A 20,892-nucleotide genomic window follows, 5' to 3' on the forward strand; every position below is an offset into this window, starting at 1 on the left:
GACTGTTTATCTTTCCATTTTAATAGAGGTATGCTAAAATCTCTCACATAACTGTGGACTCACCAGTTTTCCTTCTAATCCTGTCAGTTTTCACTTTCAAGCCTATGTAAGGTGTTACGTAAATTCAATAACGCTCTAGCTGCTCATTTTACTTTATTAGCCATGTGTCGTTTAATGATGGGGATACATCCTGAGAAAAGCTGTCGTTAGGTGATTTCGTCATTGTGTGAACATCATAGAGTGTACTTACACAAACTTAGATGTATAGCCTACTACACACCTAGGCTACAAGGTACTAATCTTACGGGACCAGACTGTATATGCCGTCCATCGTTGACTGAAATGTCATTATGCAGCACATGACTGTAAAGCTCTTCACCTTAAACTGTATTTTATCTGACATTAATATTGTCACAACAGTTTTTCACTTCATCACACCAGCATATTTTCCAGGTGTATCTTTTCCTATTTACCAACATATTTCTTTCAAGTCTGTGTGTTTGGGTTATACCGCTTCTTTTAAGCAGTTTACTCCCATGAAAGTGTAACTCCATGAAGAGTTTCTTCCCCCCAACAACTTTATCCCTAGAGCCTGCCTAGGCCAGTGCCTGGCACATAGTAGGTGCTCAATAAATACATACATACATTTAAAATATATACTTATACTTGGTTTTAATAGAAAATAATTACAATTAAAATTATTCAGCATTTGAACAAGACAATGTTCCTAGCACACTTTAGCTACCTATATTCCTTATTATTATTTTCCAGAGATTCAGAGCAACCTTTACAAAAATAATTATTTTTGTTATTGTCATTGTTAATTAACTTTGCCAAAAAGTACACCCCACTCCTACCTTTGGGTTCCCTTTTCTTCTTGCTAAAGGATGCCCTTTAGAAATTCTTACAGAGGTATGTCAGAGATAAACTATTTTAGTCTTTGCCTGAAAATGTCTTTATTTTGCCCTCAAACTTGAATGGTGGTTGAGATAGGTAAAGTTATCATTTCTCAGCATTTTAAAGACATTAGTTCACTGTCTTCTAGCTTCTATTGTTGCTGTTGAGAAGTCTGTCTAGTTGATACTCTTTTGGAGGTTTATTTCTTCTCTCTGGTTGCTTTTAAGTTTCTCTTTATCCTTTTGTTTTATAGTTGCACTAAATGTTTCTCATTGTGACTGATTTTTATTTATCCTGTTTAGCATGCAGAGTGTACTTTTAATCCGAGGGCTCAAAGTTTTCATTTCTGGAAAATTCTCAGACATCAGCTCTTTAGTTATTGCCTCTCGGTCATTCTTGTGGCCTCTTGTTCTAAAATTCCTATTAGATGTATACTGAAGTCCCTCAATCTATTTTTTATGTCTCTTAGCCACATAATTACATAATTTTGAGTATTTTCTGTCTCTATATTCTGTATTGTGGGTGAACTCTTCAGAACTTCATCTCTAAGATACCTACTTGGTTCTTATACTTATCTATTCTTACTTCATTTCTGCTAACTTATCCTAATTTCTTATTCTTTTAAAAGGGTTTTTATTCTTTTGGAGAGTCCTAAATATACTTATTTTTAAGTAAGTCTTTAAAAAATTAGTTTACTACTTTTATTTCATCTAGGAGTGAATTGGTCTTCTGACTGTTAATTTTGTTGGATGCATTTCTAGGTTTAGCCTCTTTCTTTTTTAAATTGTGCTATGGAACTTTAGTTTGCAGTGAACTTTCGAACTTTAGTTTGCATCTTGAGTGACAGAGTTCTCTCCTTCTTCCTCTCTTCCCTGCTCTCTCTTTCTCCTTCCCTCCATTTATCTCACCCTGTCTCATGCCTTTTTGTTTCTCTTCACCAGTCCCCATGGGGCCCTAGTCAAAAACCAGGTCGCGTATTGGTCACTGGTAGCTCCAGACATTATTGGCTACTGTAGATTCAGGTACTGAGCCACTGCAGTTTGGCTTAAGTATTGGTCTTAAGGCTGTGTTGGCGCCCTCCCACCTCTCTAGATAAGTATTTTTATATTAACTACAGCTTCAGGGTACAGTTGGTAGTACCTTTTATATAAACTTCCTTTGAGGAGCAGGAAGCCCCATTTCCAGTTGCTACTTTTAACCAGTGAGCGTAGTTCTGGTCCCCTGACTTCCACATGACACTTTTACTTCCCAATACCCCATATAAACTGAACAGCAAGTCACCTCTAGCCACTTCAGACCTGGAGTCCAGGAGGCCCGTGTTTTTTATTTATTTTTATTTTTTTATTTTTATTTTTTTGTGAGGAGGACCAGCCCTGAGCTAACATCCAATGCCAATCCTCCTCTTTTTGCTGAGGAAGACTGGCCCTGGACTAACATCCATGCCCATCTTCCTCTACTTTATATGGGACGCCGCCACAGCATGGCTTAACAAGCGCTGCGTCGGTGCGCACCCGGGATCCGAACCGGCGAACCCCGGGCCGCCACAGCGGAACGTGCGCACCCAACCGCTTGCGCCACCGGGCTGGCCCCAGGAGGCCCGTGTTTTAATTTCCAGTCATCATTTTGCATTTCTATTCTACAAATTAGTTTATCTTGTCCTTTTGAATGAGCATGTTTAAAATTTTTTCTTATTATGTTTTATCTATAACTGGTACATGATTACAACTGGACTGGTAAGCTCAAAACATGGAACTTAAATTGCAGTCATAACCTGAAACTAAGCTGTAATTCCTCTAGGATTTACACAAAAATCAACAAACAAATATTTACGGATCGTCTATTCCTAAGAATAAAACTGTTCAAAGCCCCATGAGACTTACACAACAGAAATAATCTTGATTCGTGTTCCCACCAAACTGATACTCTAGATGAAAATACAAATTAAAGAAACCACAGAAAAGTTAAGAACCACAAGAAGCAGATGAAGAGACACTAAAGCAGATCACAAATAACCTCCTCATTAACAAATACAATGCCTTCTTATTGGCTCACTTTTTTTCCCCCACACTTCTATGTAGCATCAGTTATTGACGACCATCTCATACTTGACAAAACTTTCATCTCCCCTGGCTTCTATAATACTGCATAGTCATGATTACTCTCCTAATCAGGCGTTATACTATTTCTTCTTAACTTTCTACTTCTGCTTTTCTATCCTTTTCTCTCCCACTACTCTCTGTATAGGAGTTCTTAAAGTCACTTCTCGATTCTCTCTTTATACTCTCAACTACTTACTTAGACTTATAAGTCATTTAGTCTTACTCTATAACTAACAAATGAATTTGCTTTCAATTTAGTTGTTCTATGAATATAATCAGTACAATGTACTGATAAAATACAAAGTTGCCTCTTTCATGTTCAAAAAGCTCTAGTTGTTCTGCCCATCTGTCCTAGTTCTGTCCTCTGGTGCTATAAGGAATAAGGCTACCATTCCAGAAGTCTAGTCAATTCAATAAGATACCCTGCTAGAAGCAAAACTTAAGAAAATAGTATAAGTATAGGGAACAAAGAGACAATAAGACTATCCAGAAAATCCAAGAGAATCAACTGAAAAACAAATAGAAACAATCAAAGGGTTCAGTAACTAAGTTGGACAGGATTAATATACAAAAATCGAATGTTTTCTTACCTACCATTAATAACCAGATAAGAAATATAATGAAAACAATTTCATTTATAACATCAACAAAAACTGTAAGACACCTAGGAATAAACCTAACAATAAATAAAAAGAAAATCATAAAACTCTATTGAAGGACACAGGGAAAAACTGAAGTAAATGGAAAAATATTTCATGTTTCTACATGCAGTCAATGTTTTAAAGATGTCACTTCACTTATCCCCCAAATTAATCAGATAAACCAGATACAATCCAAAAAGACCAATAGGATTTTTCACAGAATGTGAAAAGTTAAGTATATGATAAAAGTATTTCAGATAAATGAGGAAAAGATAGATTGCTTAATAAATGATGTTGAGATGGTTGGCAATCCACCTGAAAACAAAATAATTTAGACATCACCTCACACAATAAAGAAAAATAAATTCTAGACAGATAAAAAAATGATAAAAATATGAAAAAACTGAAGAACACTTTTATAATGGGGGGGCAGGTACAGAAGGTCTTTTTTAAAGATAACACGAAACAAAGAAGCCATAAAAGAAAAAGATTGATAGTTTTGATTACTAAAAACTTAAAACTTCTGTAGAACAAGAAACCATAAATCAAATTAACAGACTAAAGACTAACTAGGAGTATTAACTGTATTATTTATCAATAAAGCAAACCTAAGGACAAGAAATTGAAGGTATTAATAAAGACAGAAGAAATTAGGTAATTATAAGACAAAAAAAGAACTAATTAATAAACTCAAAAGTTGACTATTTGAAAAAAATAAATAACTGCCCTCCAGCCTGATCAAAACAACAAAGAAAACAGCTCACACACACACACACACACATACACACGCGTGCGCACACACACACATACAGAAATGATAATAAATCAATAGCTACCAAAAGAACAAAACTAAAATAACCTTAAGAGATTACTTTACTCAATTCCATGCAAATAAACTTGAAAATTAATGGAAATAAATAAAAGGAAGATATAAACAAAACTGACTCCAGAAGCAAGCATAAAATTGTACCTAATTCAACAGACTCCAAAAAACAAAACTATAGATGTCTCATTTATGAATTTTATGCAAACAGAATCTAACAGCAAATGCAAGACTATACCATGACCAAACATAGAAAAGCAAGGATAATTAAATATTAGGGAACTGATTTATAAATTAACACATTATTGGATCAAAAGGAAAATATACATGATAATTTTTGTGTATGCCAAAAAAGGCATTTGATAAAATTAAACATTCATTCCTGGTCTTTAAAAATTGTAATAAAATACAAATAGATGATGAATAAGCCCTTAAAGTGACTAAATCTATCTCAATCCAAAAGCCAGTATCATGCTTAATGGGAACACCAGAAGCCACTAATTATTCTCATTAAATTCAGGAATACAAGAAGAGTATCTCCTACCATCACTCTTAATTAGCCTTGTTTCAACAGTTCTAACAGACTGCAGTTACAGTAGTTCCCCCTTATCTGCAATTTCGCTTCCTATGGTTTCAGTTACCCATGGTCAACCACGGTCTGAAAATATTAAATGGAAAATTCCCAGAAATAAACAATTCATAAGTTTTAAATTGCACACACATCATTGTAGCATGATGGAATCTCGCATGGTCCCGCTCCGTCTTGCCTGGGATGTGAATCATCCCTTTGTCCAGCATATCCATGCTGTATGTACTACGCAACTGTTAGTTACTTAGTAGCTCTGTTGGTTATAAGATCAGCTGTTGTGATACTGCAGTGCTTGGTACTGCAGTGCTTGTGTTCAAGTAATCCTTATTTTACCTAATAATGGCCCCAAAGCACAAGAGTAGTGATGTTGGCAATTCAAATATGCCAAAGAGAAGCCCCGTAAAGTGCTTCCTTTAAGTGCAAAGGTGCAAGTTCTCGACTTAATAAGGAAAGAAAAAAAATCGCATGCTGAGGTTGCTAAGATCTATGGTAACCTTTATTACAATATATTGTTATAATTCTTCTATTTTATCATTTGTTGTTGTTAATCTCTTACTGTGCCTAATTTATAAACTAGACTTTATCATAGGTATGTATGTACAGGAAAAAACATAGTATTTACAAGATTCAGTACTATTTGCGGTTTCAGATATCCACTGGGGGTCTTGGAAGGCATCCGCCTCGGATAAGGGGGTACTACTATAGACAAAAGAAACAAATTAAGGGTATAAAAACGATAAAGAAGGAGATAAAATTATTATTACTTACAAATAATATAATTTTATACCTCGAGAAACTAAGAGAATATAGTAAAAACTACTATAAATCATAAGCGAGATGGCTAGGTACTAAATAAAATACAAAAATCACTTTCACACGTATAAATAACAATCAATTAGTAGGTAAAAGAAAGAAAAGTCTTCATTTGCCATTGTTATAGGCTGAACTGTGTCCCCCTAAAATTCATATGCTGAAGCCCCAACTCCATGTGAATTATTTGGAGACACAGCCTTTTTAAAGAGGTAATTAAGGTTAAATGAGGTCATATGGGGTGGCCCTAAACCAATCTGACTGGTATCCTTATAAGAGGAGGAAATTTAGACACACAGACAGCAGGGATACACACACACACAGAAAAGACCATGTGACACAACAGTAAGAGGGCAGCCATCTGCAAGCCAAGGAGAGAGACGTCAGAGGAAACCAATCCTGCTGGCACCTTCTTGAACTTTCAGCCTCCATAACTGTGAGAAAACAAATGTCTGTTGTTTAAGCCACAGTCTGTGGTATCTTGTTATATAGTAGCCCTAGCAAACTAACACAACCATAGTAACAAAAGAGAGAAAGCACCCAGAAATAAATTGAATAAGAAAAGTGAATGATGTATTTGAAGAAGCTTTAAAATGCACTCCTCTTAAAACATGTTCTTGGCTAGAAAGAATCACTATCATAAAAATGCAAATTCTCCTTGATTTAGTCACTAAATTTAACACAATTCCAATAAAAATACCAACAGAGTTATCTGGGAATTAAACAAGATGATTCTAAAGTTCATACAGAAAAACAAACAAGCAAGACTAAAACAGGAAAATGTTGAAAGAGAAGAGAAATACATTAAGATATAATAAAACTGTAATACTGAGCATAAACAGTTTTAGTATTTAATATATGTGATATTTCAAACCATTCAGAGAAAGATGAATTATTCAATAAATGGATTCTGGATATGCATCTAGAAAAAAAATTTTTTTCCCTTTCAAGGATAAAAAATTTTTGAGAAACTTCACACTGTACATTTTCAAGGAGAGTTACATAAGAAAGCAAAAATGTTATCCTCCCCTCACCCTAGAAATAAATAAGAAGGGCATAAAATTTCTTTTTAAATCATGACACTTAGAAGTTTAGCACCAGCATCCAAAATGAACAAAAAAGGGAAAAAAAAGCATTTATTGTATATTTCACATTTCTTTAGCTGGGGTTCTCCTCATGTGGTATTAATATTTCTTCTTTCAATTATATTACCAAAATAGTAAAAACTAGGAAAAAAATATAAACCAAGTGGTTGCATACCACATCTCATAACAAGATGAATTCCTAGTATATCAAAAATTCAAATGTAAAAAAAAAAATTAAACAACGAAAAAGAAACCATAAAATTCAAGATGAAAGCTTTTAAACTCTTGGGGTGGAGAATGACTTTCTAGCTATGACACAAAAGCTAGAATCCATAAAAGTAAAGATAAATAAATCTAACTACATAAAACCCCAACATTTCTGCATTTCCATAACAACAGCCAAAAGACAAAAAAAAGTGGCATAAAATTGTTGCAAACGTTATGGCAGATAAAGGGGCTAATTTTGTTCATAAATAGATAACTCCTACAAATAAATAAAAGTCCACCACCTAAAAGAAAAATAGGCAAAAGATATGGATAGTTTACAGAAAAGGATACAAGAGCTCAGTCTCACTCATAGTTTAAAAAAATTAAAATTACATGATGGTTCTATTTTTAACCTATCAGATAGGTAAGATCCAAAGTCTGACAGTACACTGTATTAGTAAATGAGTGGAGAAATATATGACTCTTATATGTTGGAGATGGGAATACAAATTCATACAATCTCTGTAAGACAATTTGTCAATATTTATCAAAATTATACTCTTTCTGAAACTAATATAATGTTTTATGTCAATGAAAACTCAATAAAAAATTATACCCTTTGATCAAGGAATTCTTTTAAAAATTTATGTTACAGATATATTCACATATATGTGAAATGATGTACATACAAGGATTGTTTGCAATAGTAAAATATTAGAAACAATGTGGTTTATCCAGTGAATGGCATATTATGAAGTCATAAAAAATACCGAGGAAACCTCTTTTCTTTAGGTATTGATCTTCAAGCTAAATTGTTAAATGACAAAAGCAAGGTAGAGAAGTGTGTATAGTAACTACCATTTGAGTAAAAGAGAGGGAGAAAAGGAATAGACTTCCTTGTACACACGTAAGCATCTCCGAAAGGATATACAAATTCTTTGTAACATTCAAGTTACCCTTGGGAAGGGTACAGGGAAGCTGGGAAACACAGGTATGAATAGAGGGGAGACATTTTCCCATATACTCTTACAGCTTTTGAATTTTGAACCATGTGAATATATTATCGATTTTAAAAATTTAAGAATAAAAAAAGAGAACTTAAATTTTTTTTTTTTTAAGTATGAACATTCCAAATATAAAAATAAAAGCTAGGCAGGATATGAGGAAACACCTTCACTGTTGAGGAGGAATATAAATTGGTATAATCTTCCTGGTATACAATCTTATAATACTTATCAAAAATTTAAAAGTGTACACCATTTGATCCAGAAATTCTGTTTCAAGAAATATATGCTAAAGAAATAATAGGTCAATAATAGGGGATTGTTGAAATTAATTACAGTACATCCAAATAACTAAATAAGCAGCCATTCAAAAATGATAACGTAAAGTGAAACAAAGGAAGATACAGACAGTGGTGTGCTGGTAAATGTTTAACAACTGGCTTTCCGGGTGGAGGGAAGCCCTGGTTTGTAGCATCTGCCAATCTCTATGGTGTAAATACACCAACCACGGCTATTTTCAAGGTACCAATGTGATATCACTAAATGTGGAGTCATGGAAGAGAGGTGCACAATTGTCCCTTGTGAGCCAGCGTGAGCCAGCTCTAGCACAATACTAGGTATAGACTAACATGTCAAATACGATCACATTTATATTTAAAAATTTTATATAATAACATATTATTTATACATATATCAAACGTGACTTTGATGTGTTTTGTTACATACCACTATGCATTATTCTGGTTATCTACTGCTGTGTAAGAAACCACACCAAAACTTAGTGGCTTTAATAATAATTTATTATCATCTGTGACAGTTCTGTGATTTGACTGAGCTCAGCTGGGTGTCTCTCACTTGGGTTCTCACATGTAGTTGCATGCATTCCAGCTGGGGCTGGAATCATCTGAAAGTAAGCCTGAGCTGGACATACATATAAGATGGCTTCTTCACTCAAATATCTGGCATCTTAGCTAGGATTGCTGGAAAACGTGGGAGCTAGCTGGTGATCTCTCTCCCTCTTTCCTTCCTGCCCTCCCTTTCATGCAGCCTTTACATATAGCTTATGACTAGCTTGGGATTCCACACATCTTGTAGTTTCTGAGCAGTCTGACTTCTTACTAGAGGCTGGCTTCTCCCAGAGCAGGCATTCTAAGAGAACTTAGCAAAAGTTGCAAACCTTCTTATGACTTAGCCTCAGGGTCATGCAGAATCACTTCTGCTGAATTCTACTAATCAAAAGAAGTCACAGAGCCAGTCCAATTCAAGGAAAAGGACTACACAAGAGAAAGAAGTGTGGCTCATGGGCTGGAGGCAGGGGGGTGCATACCTCTAAAGAGTAGCTACCAAAATGTTAGAAACATATATAGAAAAACGTAAATAGTGGTCATATTGATGGGGAGGTGTGTTTTTCCTCTGAGCATGTTTTAAAATAATTTTATCCTGATATTTTGGAATTTTTGAAGCTGGAGAAAACTATCTGTATATAGTCAACATTTACAAAATGTATTTAACTGAGAAAACTTTTACCAAATTAATGCAATGCCAAAAGCTCATGAGATACAATGTAAATTTGGATTATGGTAGATATCAACAAATGTTCTACAAATGAATTGCTCTAAGAAATTGTCAAAAATTATATTGATATTTAATATGTAGTATACAGTGAATGTCATAAATATCTAAAGTAAGCTATAAAAATAGATCAATGATCAACTAGGTAGAAAACATTATGATTAATTATAAATGAATCAATGCCTAGGAGTTATATTCTGCATTTATACACATGTTCTTGTGACTTCCTTGAATTCTCTGCTATGGCACATTACTTCTTAAAGACATATTTTCACATAATATTAAGAAAGAAGAAATATATGTAGCATATAAAATGGGTTGAAACACGTATTTAGAACTGTTTGACACTTAATAAATGCTGAAACATGTGGTACATGGAGCACTACTGTCCCAGAAGATACTAAAAGGGAATCCATAGTAAGATATTCTGTGGTAAAATAAAATTTGGATATTATAATCCCTCTTTGGAGATTCACATGCACATTTGTACATTAAAGACTCTAAAAAGTCCTGAAGTAAGGAACTGTTTGTTTATCCCAGTGTTTCCTATGTTGTTATACATTTACATTTCCCCATCTGAAAATTAAGGGGTTGGGATAGGTAAATTCTAAGGTTTAGTCTAACAGCCTATGACCCTATTAAGCTTGAAAAATTTTCCAGGGGAATTGGAGACTAGTTTTTATTATGTCTAATTGTGCTTCAAAAATAATTTTCCTTTTCTGTGATTTAAAAATCTATCAAACTAGTTAATATGTACATTTTAGCCATGATTGTATACATTTTTTGGCTCACAAAAAAGAGAAAGTTCCTATAAAAGTGGAGGGAGGTAAGGGGAAGAATGTGACCATTGAGAAGTATGCTTCAAATCACATCTGCTTATGAATGGTCTGATTGAAGAAAAACAATTATTTGTAAATGTAAACACATGGCTTACGTAAACCAAGGTAACATGATTTAATGAAGAGAAAGAAGGCCAAGAACCTAAAAATTAAAACTAGTAAAACTGTAATCAAAGAACTACAGAGGGAGATTTAATCAGAGTCGAGCACAGAATTAGAGGTATTACGTGATGTGAAAAGAGCACTGGCCTGAGCAATGTGACCTCAGTCAAATCATTTATTAAAAACGGGGCTTGAACTTAATGACTTTGGGGTTGCCTTCAATTCCAGATGACTGATCATCTGCAATCTAAAATACTCTTCTTCAGAGATCTTATCAATAGAGTCTAATCCTTTTGCTTATATAAGTGGAATCAAAGTCTAGGGAGGTGAATTAATTTGCTCAAGGTCACAGAGCTAATTAATTCAGTCACTTAAATACTTAGTGCCTACTAGGTCCTGGTACAAGAGATATACCAGTAAATGAGTCAGAAAATTCCCTGCACTTTTGAGCTTACATTTTAGGGAGGAGTGGGAGCAGGGTGAGGGTGGAGTGTTGTCAACAAACAAAGAAATAAAGAAATCTTATAATTTCAGGTAGTAATAAACTCTGAACTAAAGCAGGGTGGGGAATAGCATTTAGGCTGTAGTATGGTAGATGGGGCATGTTTTTGAGATCAAAGTGGTCAGAAAAGGCCTCTCCAAGGACACGACATTTAAGCAGGGATTTGGAGTATATTCTGCAATAAGAGTATTTTAAGCAGAAGGAACAGCAATAATAATCCTGAGACAACAAATTTGTTGTCTCTGAAGAACAATAACAAGGAGACAAGCATGGCTAGAGATGAGCACGCAAGGAGGAGAATGGTAGGAAATAAACCAAAGAAGTAGGCAGGGGCCAAATTATAGATGGGCCTGCACCCATCAGTAAGAATTACGGATTTTATTCTAAGAGTAAAAGGAAGCCATTGGAGGGCTTTGTTTGAAGGTGCAACATGATCTCATTTATGTTTTAAAAAGATCACTCTGGCTACTGTGTTGGAAACAAATTGTAAAGGAACAAGAACAGATGCAAGAAGATGAATTGGAGGGCCATTGTGGAAGTATCAGATAGCTTGGACTGAGGTAGAAGTGGAGGAGGTGAGAAGTTGATTGATGGTGTGTGATTAGGTATGTGAGAAAAGAGGGGGCTCAAAGACGGCTCCAAATTTGGCTCTAAGCAACTTGTGAATGATGATACCATTTACTGAACGGGGAAGAATTGGGGATGGGACATAGGAAGCAGGTTTAAGGAGAAAAATTAAGAGTTCTATTTTAGACATGTTAACTTGGAAATGCCTTGTAGACTTCCAAATGGAAATGTCATGTAAATAGATATATGTCTGGAGCTCAGAAACAAAGTTGGGCTATATCGTCTAAAACACGGTTCTGGATGAGATTACCCAGAAAACGGGAGGGAGAAAAAAAAGAGAGAATCTAAGTGAGAAACCGTATCTTGTAACTTCTATAGTTTTTAAACTGCATTGTACTGTCTTTCATAAATTAGAAATACTGTCCACATAACAGAAATGCTTAAATTAAAGGGAAGGAGTGCTAAAAACAAAATCAGTAATAACAGCAACAACCAAAACCTTCAATTAGGCAAGACAGTACAGAGGAGAATTGGAGGACAGAGGGATGTAACATGGAACGTTTTGCATTATAAGGTTCTAGTTAAAGCCAGAATTCCAGGGAAGACAAGTCAGCACCTGCCCATGGTAAGTTGAGAAAGCAACTCAAGCAACACCTGTTTTGTGAATGTGCCATAGGCAAAGAGTGTTGAAGCCAGAGGGCCAAGATGCTGGGGAAGAGTGGCCAAGCTATTGCTATAAGGAAAGTTTTCCCTTATAAATAAATAAAGGAGAGAATGCATTGTTATGTGGTTATAAATCACACAGTGAATACAAGAAAAATTCAGGCAGCTAGTATGTAAAACAGGATATATACTAGCTAGAAAGGCAAAGCCCACTAAAGAAAAATATTTAAATAAAGGAAAAGAAATACGTTTTTATTTTAAAATAGCCTATAGGGGCCGGCCTGGTGGTGCAGCGTTAAGTTCGTGCGTTTCGCTTCCGTGGCCCAGGGTTCGCTGCTTTGGATCCTGGGCGAGGACCTACTCACAGCTCATCAAGCCATGCTGAGGTGGCGTCCCACATAGAAGAGCTACAACTCTACAACTGTGATATACAACTACGTACTGGGGCTTTGGGGAGAAAAAAGAAAAACAGGAAAATCGGCAACAGATGTTAGTGCAGGCACAATCTTCCTCAAAAAAATTAATTAATTAAATAAAATAGCCCTATAACGAACTGAATGCCTATAGATATTTTTTTGAGGAAAAAAAACCCACTTAATATCTCAGTTCCTCATATAATTAAAATAGACAAATGAGCAACTTTAAAATATTCTCTCATTTATAATTATCCTTTGAAAACACTATATTCCTATTGATGTTAAAATATATCACCTTAACAATTGAAAAAACTCACCTGATATATTTCTCTGGTCTATTTATTGGGAGCTGAAGGAGAATACCAGGCAGAGAAGGCAGACAGTCAGCATTCACTATAAAGCCTGTATCTTGATTACTTTCCTTTTTCCACAACAGCCTGGCTAGCTGTGAACAGCCTACATTCACTATCTTCTGAACAACTGATCTCCACTAACACCACTCTAATTTTAATCAATAGAAATTTGTAATATGACTTTATTCAACCATAATATGGAAAATATTTTCCCATATTTCGTTTTTCCAATTTAGATCCATAATCCACCAAAGACCCTGGGGCTTAAATTCTTTTTAATTAAATAGAAAAAATTATTCATGCTAAAGCAGAAAAAAGCCTTGCAAAAAAAGAAAACCACCAAGGATATATTTACAGTTATTGTAGTGCTCTAAACTCAATTCTTGTTTCTGAGACTTTGGCTTTGAATCAGGTTGGAAGAGTGCTTGGCTTTTTTCCCTGTCAAGTGGAATCTATACTTTTCTAATGGAGACATATATTGCATTAGGTTTGCTATCATTTTAAAAACTAGAGTCATTACAAAATGTTGGCTTATATTGAGCCTGTGGTCATCTAAAGCCCACATAAAAATAAACTATTGATTAGGCTCATGCAGAGTCTGTCATATTGATAAGTGACAACAGTTCTAGAACAGACGTCTTCTGATTCCAAATTTTGTGCACTTATTACACTACATTACTTTATCTACCTTTAACTTTTATTCTTCTTTGAAAAGTCACCTGCTTGTCCTAACAGATATAAAGACCAATCATAATGCTTAGTAATAGAAGATTAAGACAAGGATAGAAAACAGACCATGGAAGAGAACAGTGAAATAAGTTGCACATATGGAAACTTGATGTACGACATAGGCAGCATTACAGATCAGTGGAGAAAGGATGGACAGTCAGTCAAGAAATGATGTTAAGTGGATATCTACATATTAAAAAAATGGTATCTTCCCCTCACACCAGATATGAAAACAAATTCTATAAATTAAAAACCCAAATCTGAAAAGCAATACCTTAAAAGTGCTAGAAGAAAACAAAGAATATTTTTTACGACCTTGGGGTAGAGATTTCTTAAGGGGAAAAAAACAAAGAAAAAGATGGATAAATAATACATAAATTAAATTTTAAAATATCTGCTCATCAGAGAACACCATTAAAAAAATGAGAAGCCTAGCTAGATGATATCTGTATGTATAAAACTGACAAAGAATTATAATCCAGAATATATGTATATATTTGTGTGTATAAACAAGCAATTCACAGAAGAGGAAATCTGAATAGTAATAAATATAAGAAAAGAAATTCAATCTCACTAGTAATCAGGGAAATACAAATTAAAATAGCAATGAGGATTGCCAATAAGATTCTCAAAAATTAAAAAGTCTCATAACACCAAGTGATAGTGACGATGTAGCACAATGAGAACTCTCTGAACTTTCATGTGGGGTTCTAAATTGGTATAACCACTTTGGAAAGCAATTTGGCAACATCTAATAAAGACGAAAATTCACATATCTTATGATCCAACAATCCCATTTTTAGGTATTATTCTAGAGAAACTCACATGGATGCACACGAATATTCATAGTAGCATTATTTGTAATAGAGGAAAAACAAGGTACAACCTAAATATTCATTAAGAGTAAAATAGATAAACTTGATATATTCATACAACAGAATGTTGAGCAGCAGAGAAAGCAAATAAACACATACATATTACCCTAGACAAATCTCACAAACATAATGGATGACAAAAGCAAACTGCAAAGAATACATACAGTCTTGACATTATAAAGTTTTAAAATACCGAAACTAATACTATTTATTGTTTAGGAAAAAATATATATGGGTAAATATATAGGTAAATAAATAAAAACACCAAAAATTCTGGATAATGATAGTTTAGAAGGGAGATGTGATCAGGGAGGAGGGCCTGGTGTTTTGTTAGTGTTTTATTTATTAAGTGGATGGTAGATCTATTGGTGTTCAATGTATTATTCTTTATACATATATATACGTCAGAAACATTTATAATACCTTTTTTTTTGTGTGAGGAAGATCAGCCCTGAGCTAACATCCGTGCTAATCCTCCTCTCTTCTTGCTCAGGAAGACCGGCTCTGAGCTAACAGCTATTGCCAATCCTCCTCCTTTTTTTTTTTCCCCAAAGCCCCAGTAGACAGTTGCACGTCATAGCTGCACATCCTTCTAGTTGCTGTATGTGGGACGCGGCCTCAGCATGGCCGGAGAAGCAGTGCGTCGGTGCACGCCTGGGATCCGAACCCAGGCCGCCAGTGGTGGAGCACACGCACTTAACTGCTAAGCCATGGGGCCGGCCCTATAATACCTTCTAAAAAGAAAGGACAAAGAGGAAGTCAAAGCTCCTATAATTACAATATACTTTGTTCCTCTCAAGGAGGCAATAGTTTTGAAATTTAAAGCAGCACCAGGTAGGGTAAATAAAGCAGAGAACTAAGTAATTCACGCCTTTAACTAGACCTGTATCTATGCATCTTCCCTTTACTCTCTAAGTTTCTCTTCTCCCATTCTTGGCCCACTAATTTATTGGCAACTGTGAAAAATAAGTATAGTAAGCTGGGATTTCAATTTCCAGGCTTTCCTTCAATCATTAGAGGAAATCATAAAATACAAACTCCACATTTCAAATATTTTGCAAATAATCTCATTTTCTTTTCCAAAAACAGACACTATCTTCTTAAAAGAACTCTTTCTTCTAAATTCAAGAGTGGCTAATGGCAATGAGGAAAGTTAAAACAATTTAAGATCATAATTAACTATACCAATGACTGCTGTACAACTCTGGGTGATGTCAACTTTTACGAAAATAAAAAATAAAATTTAAAGATTAAAGAACGAATTTTTATCCCATTATTTAAGGGATATACAACTTCCTGAAGGAGAGACCAGATAGCAAAGAGATGAGAAAATGGCTTGACGAGTAAACTGAAGGGAAATAAAGCAGAGCTTGCCTGATTAGGAAGAAATTGATTGGTAAAGAGCATAAGTGCTCAGAGAAGTAACCACAGAATATTATTATCTCAAAGATTTATCATGACATCTGGATATACTGTGCCTATTATTTAATTAACCTCATATAAAACTCACAAATGAGGTAAGAAAAGGCTTAAAGCCAAATTCACTCAAGAACTTAAAACGAAAACAGAAATAATACAGTTATCTCAATTCTATTCTATCATTACTTCGCTTTGATGGTATTATGAAATAGAAAATTTCACTTCTTCATAAGTTACATTTGATTAAGCAAAGGATAACACCTTGAACTTTCATCCAAATTACACCTGAGGAAAAAATGATCATCACTCTGATGTCACTTTAGTCTTATGAACTAGAAATAACTAGAAAATGAAACAGTATACTGCACACATACACTTTACAACAATGGATGCAATAATAACTGGGAAACAAATAATTTAAAATTCTATAGAATTTATGCTTAATCTTGATGCACATAAAGAACTCTAATCTTCATTCCCAGTATAATGATGCCCATTCATCTTGTAAAAAGCATAATCTTTCTTTTTTGGATTGAAAAAATAAACAACTGTTTTTTTTCCCAAAAACAAATCAAATGAAAGGTAACTCATTTTGAAAAGTTCCATTCTCTCTTCCAAATATGAACCAAAGAATAATCAGAAAAAAAAATAAAGAAATTAGTTTATTAAGCATAGAATAATGAAACAGAAAATACCAAGCATTACTATAACAGATCAATTTCCTCAGACCTGTAAAAACTATTTAGAGGATAGACCATATTCAGAAATGAGTTCTTTGAAACTCTTCAAAATTGTTCTGCAATCTCATTATTTAAAACAAGAAAAATAAGATTAATAACAGAAATTTTATTAAATCTTAAAAGATAAAAATAAATGGAAAGATATTTCATGCTTATGGATTGAAAGAATTAATACTGTTAAAATGTTCCTACTATCCAAAGCAATCTACAGATTCAATGCAATCTCTATCAAAATTCCAATGGCATTTTTCACAGAAATAGAATAAACAATCCTAAAATTTGTATGGAACCACAAAAGACCCCGAATAGCTAAAGCAATCTTGAGAAAGAAGAACAAAGCTGGAGGCATCACACTCCCTGATTTCAAACTATTTTACAAAGCTATAGTAATCAAAACAGTATAGTATTGGCATAAAAACAGACACACAGATCAATGGGACAGAATAGAGACCCAAGAAATAAGCCCACGCATATATAGTCAATTAATTTATGACAAAAGAGCCAAGAATATACAGTGAGAAAAGGACAGTCTCTTCAATAAATGGCGCAGGGGAAAACTGGACAGTCCCATGCAAAAGAATAAAACTGGACCACTATCTTACACCATACACAAAAATTAACTCAAAATAGATTAAAGACTTGAACGTAAGACCTGAAACAATAAAACTCCTAGAAGAAAACATGGGTGGTAAGCTCCTTGCCATCAGTCTTGGCGATGACTTTTTGGATCCGACACCAAAAGCAAAGGTAACAAAAAGAAAAAATAAACAAGTGAGACTACATCAAACTAAAAAGCTTCTTCACAGCAAAGGAAACCATCAACAAACGAAAAAGGCAACCTACTGAATGGGAGAAAATATGTGCAAATCATATATCTGATTAGGGATTAATATCCAAAATATATAAAGAACTCATACAACTCAATAGCAAAAAACAATCTGATTTAAAAACGGACAGAAGACAAGAAGTGGAAGCAACCTAAGTGTCCCTCGACTGACGGCTGGATCAAGAAGATGTGGTATATATATACAATGGAATACTACTCAGCCATAAAAAAGACAAAATCATCCCATTTGCAACAACATGGATGGGCCTGGAGGGTATTAAGTTAAGTGAAGTAAGCCAGAAGGAGAAAGACAAACACTGTATGATCTCACTCATATGTGGAATATAAACCAACAAATGGACAGAGAAAACTGTATTGTGGTTACCAGGGGCTGTGGGGGTGGGGGTGGGCACAAGGGGTGAAGGGAGACATATATATGGTGATGGACAAACAAAAATGTACAACACAAAATTTCACAATGTTAAAAACTATTAAAACATCAATAAAAAAGAAATGGGCAGAAGATCTGAATAGACAGTTTTCCAAAGAAGACATGCAGATTGCCAACAGGTATATGAAAAGATGTTCAACATCACTAATCATCAGGGAAATGCAGATCAAAAGCACAAACTATCATCTCACACCTGTTAGAATGGCTACTATCAGGCCAGCCCCGTGGCTTAGCGGTTGAGTGCGCGCGCTGCGCTCCGCTGCTGGCGGCTATGCTGAGGCCGCATCCCACGTACAGCAACTAGAAGGATGTGCAACTATGACATACAACTATCTACTGGGGCTTTGGGGGAAAAATAAATAAATAAATAAAATTAAAATAAATCAGAAGCCTCTGTACCAACTGTAGAAATACCTAAGTTGTACTCTTGCAGGACTGGGGAATAATGTCGTTTCTCAGTTACATTAAATTAAAAAAAAAAAAAGAATGGCTACTATCAAAAAGACAAGAAATAACAGGTGTTGGTAAGGATGTAGAGAAAAGGGAACCCTTGTGCCCTGTTGGTGGGAATGTAAAATGGGTGCAGTAACTATGGAAAACAGAATGGAGGTTCCTCCCAAGATTAAAACTTAAACTACCATATGATTCAGCAATTCTACTTTTGGGTATTTATTCGAAGAAAACGAAAACACTAACTCAAAGAGCTATCTGCACTCCCACGTTCACTGCAGCATTATTTACAATAGCCAAGACATGGAAACAACGCAAATGTCCATCGATGAATGAATGGATAAAGAAAATGTGGTAAATATATAAATATACAATGGAGTACTAATCAGCCATAAAAAAGAAAGAACCCTTGCCATTTGCGACAACATGGATGGACCTTGAGGGCATTATGCTAAGTAAAATAAGTCAGAGAAAGACAAATACTGTATGATCTCATTTATACATGGAACCTAAAAAAATAAACCAAGCTCATAGACACAGAGAACAGATTGGTGGTTGCCAGAGGTGTGGTTAGGCGGTGGGGAGGGGGGTGAGCAAAATGGGTGAGGGGGATCAAAAAGTATAAATTTTGAGTTACTAAATAAGTCATGGGGATGTAATGTACAGCGTGGCAACTATAGTTAATAATACTGTATTGCATATTTGAAAGCTGCTAACAGAGTAAATCTTAAAAGTATGATCACAAGGAAAAACATCTTGTAACTATGTATGGTGATGGATATTAACTAGACTTATTGTGGTGATCATTTCACAATATATACAAATATTGAATCATCATGTTGTACATCTAAAACTAATGTTATATGTCAATTATACCTCAATTTAAAAAAAAGAAAAAATTAATCTTACATTTTTACAATACTTAAAATAATAGAACTATTTTCATTTTGGAAAATATAGGCACAACCAAACTGTATAATTTCATGAATATCATATTCTGAAACACCAGAATCACTTTCCAGAAAGCACACAAGGTTCTATTAATCATATTCACTTTAAAAAATATTTTGCCTTTTCAATTAGTTTTAGGCCAAGACTAGGAAAACTCTCTGAACTTTTCGTTAAGCATATGACATGCATGAAACATGGTTTTATAGTTCTAATTTATGTTTATAGGTATAAAGCAAAAGTTATGACATTCAGCAGCAAAACACATGGTTAACTATCCTTTCTGGGTCTTAAGGTAATAAAATGGTTATGGGAAGAAGAGAATTATATTTAGTGACCTCCTACTGTGTGCTGGACTCTTTTAAGTATATTGTGACTTTTATTTCTAGAAACAATCTTATGGAAAAAGAAACTCTGGAAATCTATATAAGAAACTATATATGGTGGTTACTGACGGGGATGGGGAGAGGGTGAAAATTGAGAATATGAGGAACAGGAGTAGGAATAATGCTTTTCACTATATATATTTTCTATTTTTAACATTATTAAAGTAAAAAACAATCAGAATTTTAAAAAACCCTAAAGAACAAGAGGTCTATGAGGGAGAGATAGCAGAAAAAGGGGGGTGAGGAAGGTTCTAGATCACCATTGATTGCTGATGCAACTCACTGATTCCAGCATTAACCCAATTCTGGTCTATATATATATTTTGCCCTATTTTTTTTTTCTACTGGATTTTACCTGTATTTTTTAAACCCTCAAATTATATTCTTATTACTATTTTATATAGACAGTTATTTGTTTAGTTTTATATACGTTTACAACTTTATTTCCTCATTATTCTTTCTCACATCTCCTATTATCTTTCAGAGATCATTTTCATTCTTCTTGAAATATAACCTTTAGAAATTCCTTTAGTACAAGTCTCTCAGAGGTAAGCTCTCAGTTTTCGTATATATGGAAATGGCTTTATTTCATCCTTGTTCTTGAGAGCAGGCTAAGTTCTCTAGAAGATGCAGAGAGGAAGTTAAGGGTGCAAGATGTTTTTTAGGGAACAGTACCTGTGAAGGAATGAGAGTGGAAGCAGGACCCAGCAGAGAAATAAGTTGACTTGCCATGCATTTTCAGAAAAGCCTCTGCCAAACTGGTAGCTCTGGAGCAAATAAAGACCTTCAGAGGGTCTCATGTTGGGCCAATGGCCAGGCTTTCTTAGCCCACCTAACAATCCTGACTGCAGGCTGCCCCAGGAAGGGCATGACCTCAGATAAGGCAGCTCTCTGTAGCG

General features: G+C 34.6%; 1 protein-coding gene across 1 annotated transcript in view; it reads right to left on the reverse strand.

Moving 5' to 3' along the window:
- FZD3 (frizzled class receptor 3) overlaps positions 1–20,892 on the reverse strand; it is an 88,136-nt gene that overhangs the window by 16,233 nt on the left and 51,011 nt on the right. The gene's annotated exons all lie outside the window — the stretch shown is intronic.

Source organism: Diceros bicornis, chromosome 11 (assembly GCF_020826845.1).
Source record: "Diceros bicornis minor isolate mBicDic1 chromosome 11, mDicBic1.mat.cur, whole genome shotgun sequence".
Classification (NCBI taxonomy): domain Eukaryota; kingdom Metazoa; phylum Chordata; class Mammalia; order Perissodactyla; family Rhinocerotidae; genus Diceros; species Diceros bicornis.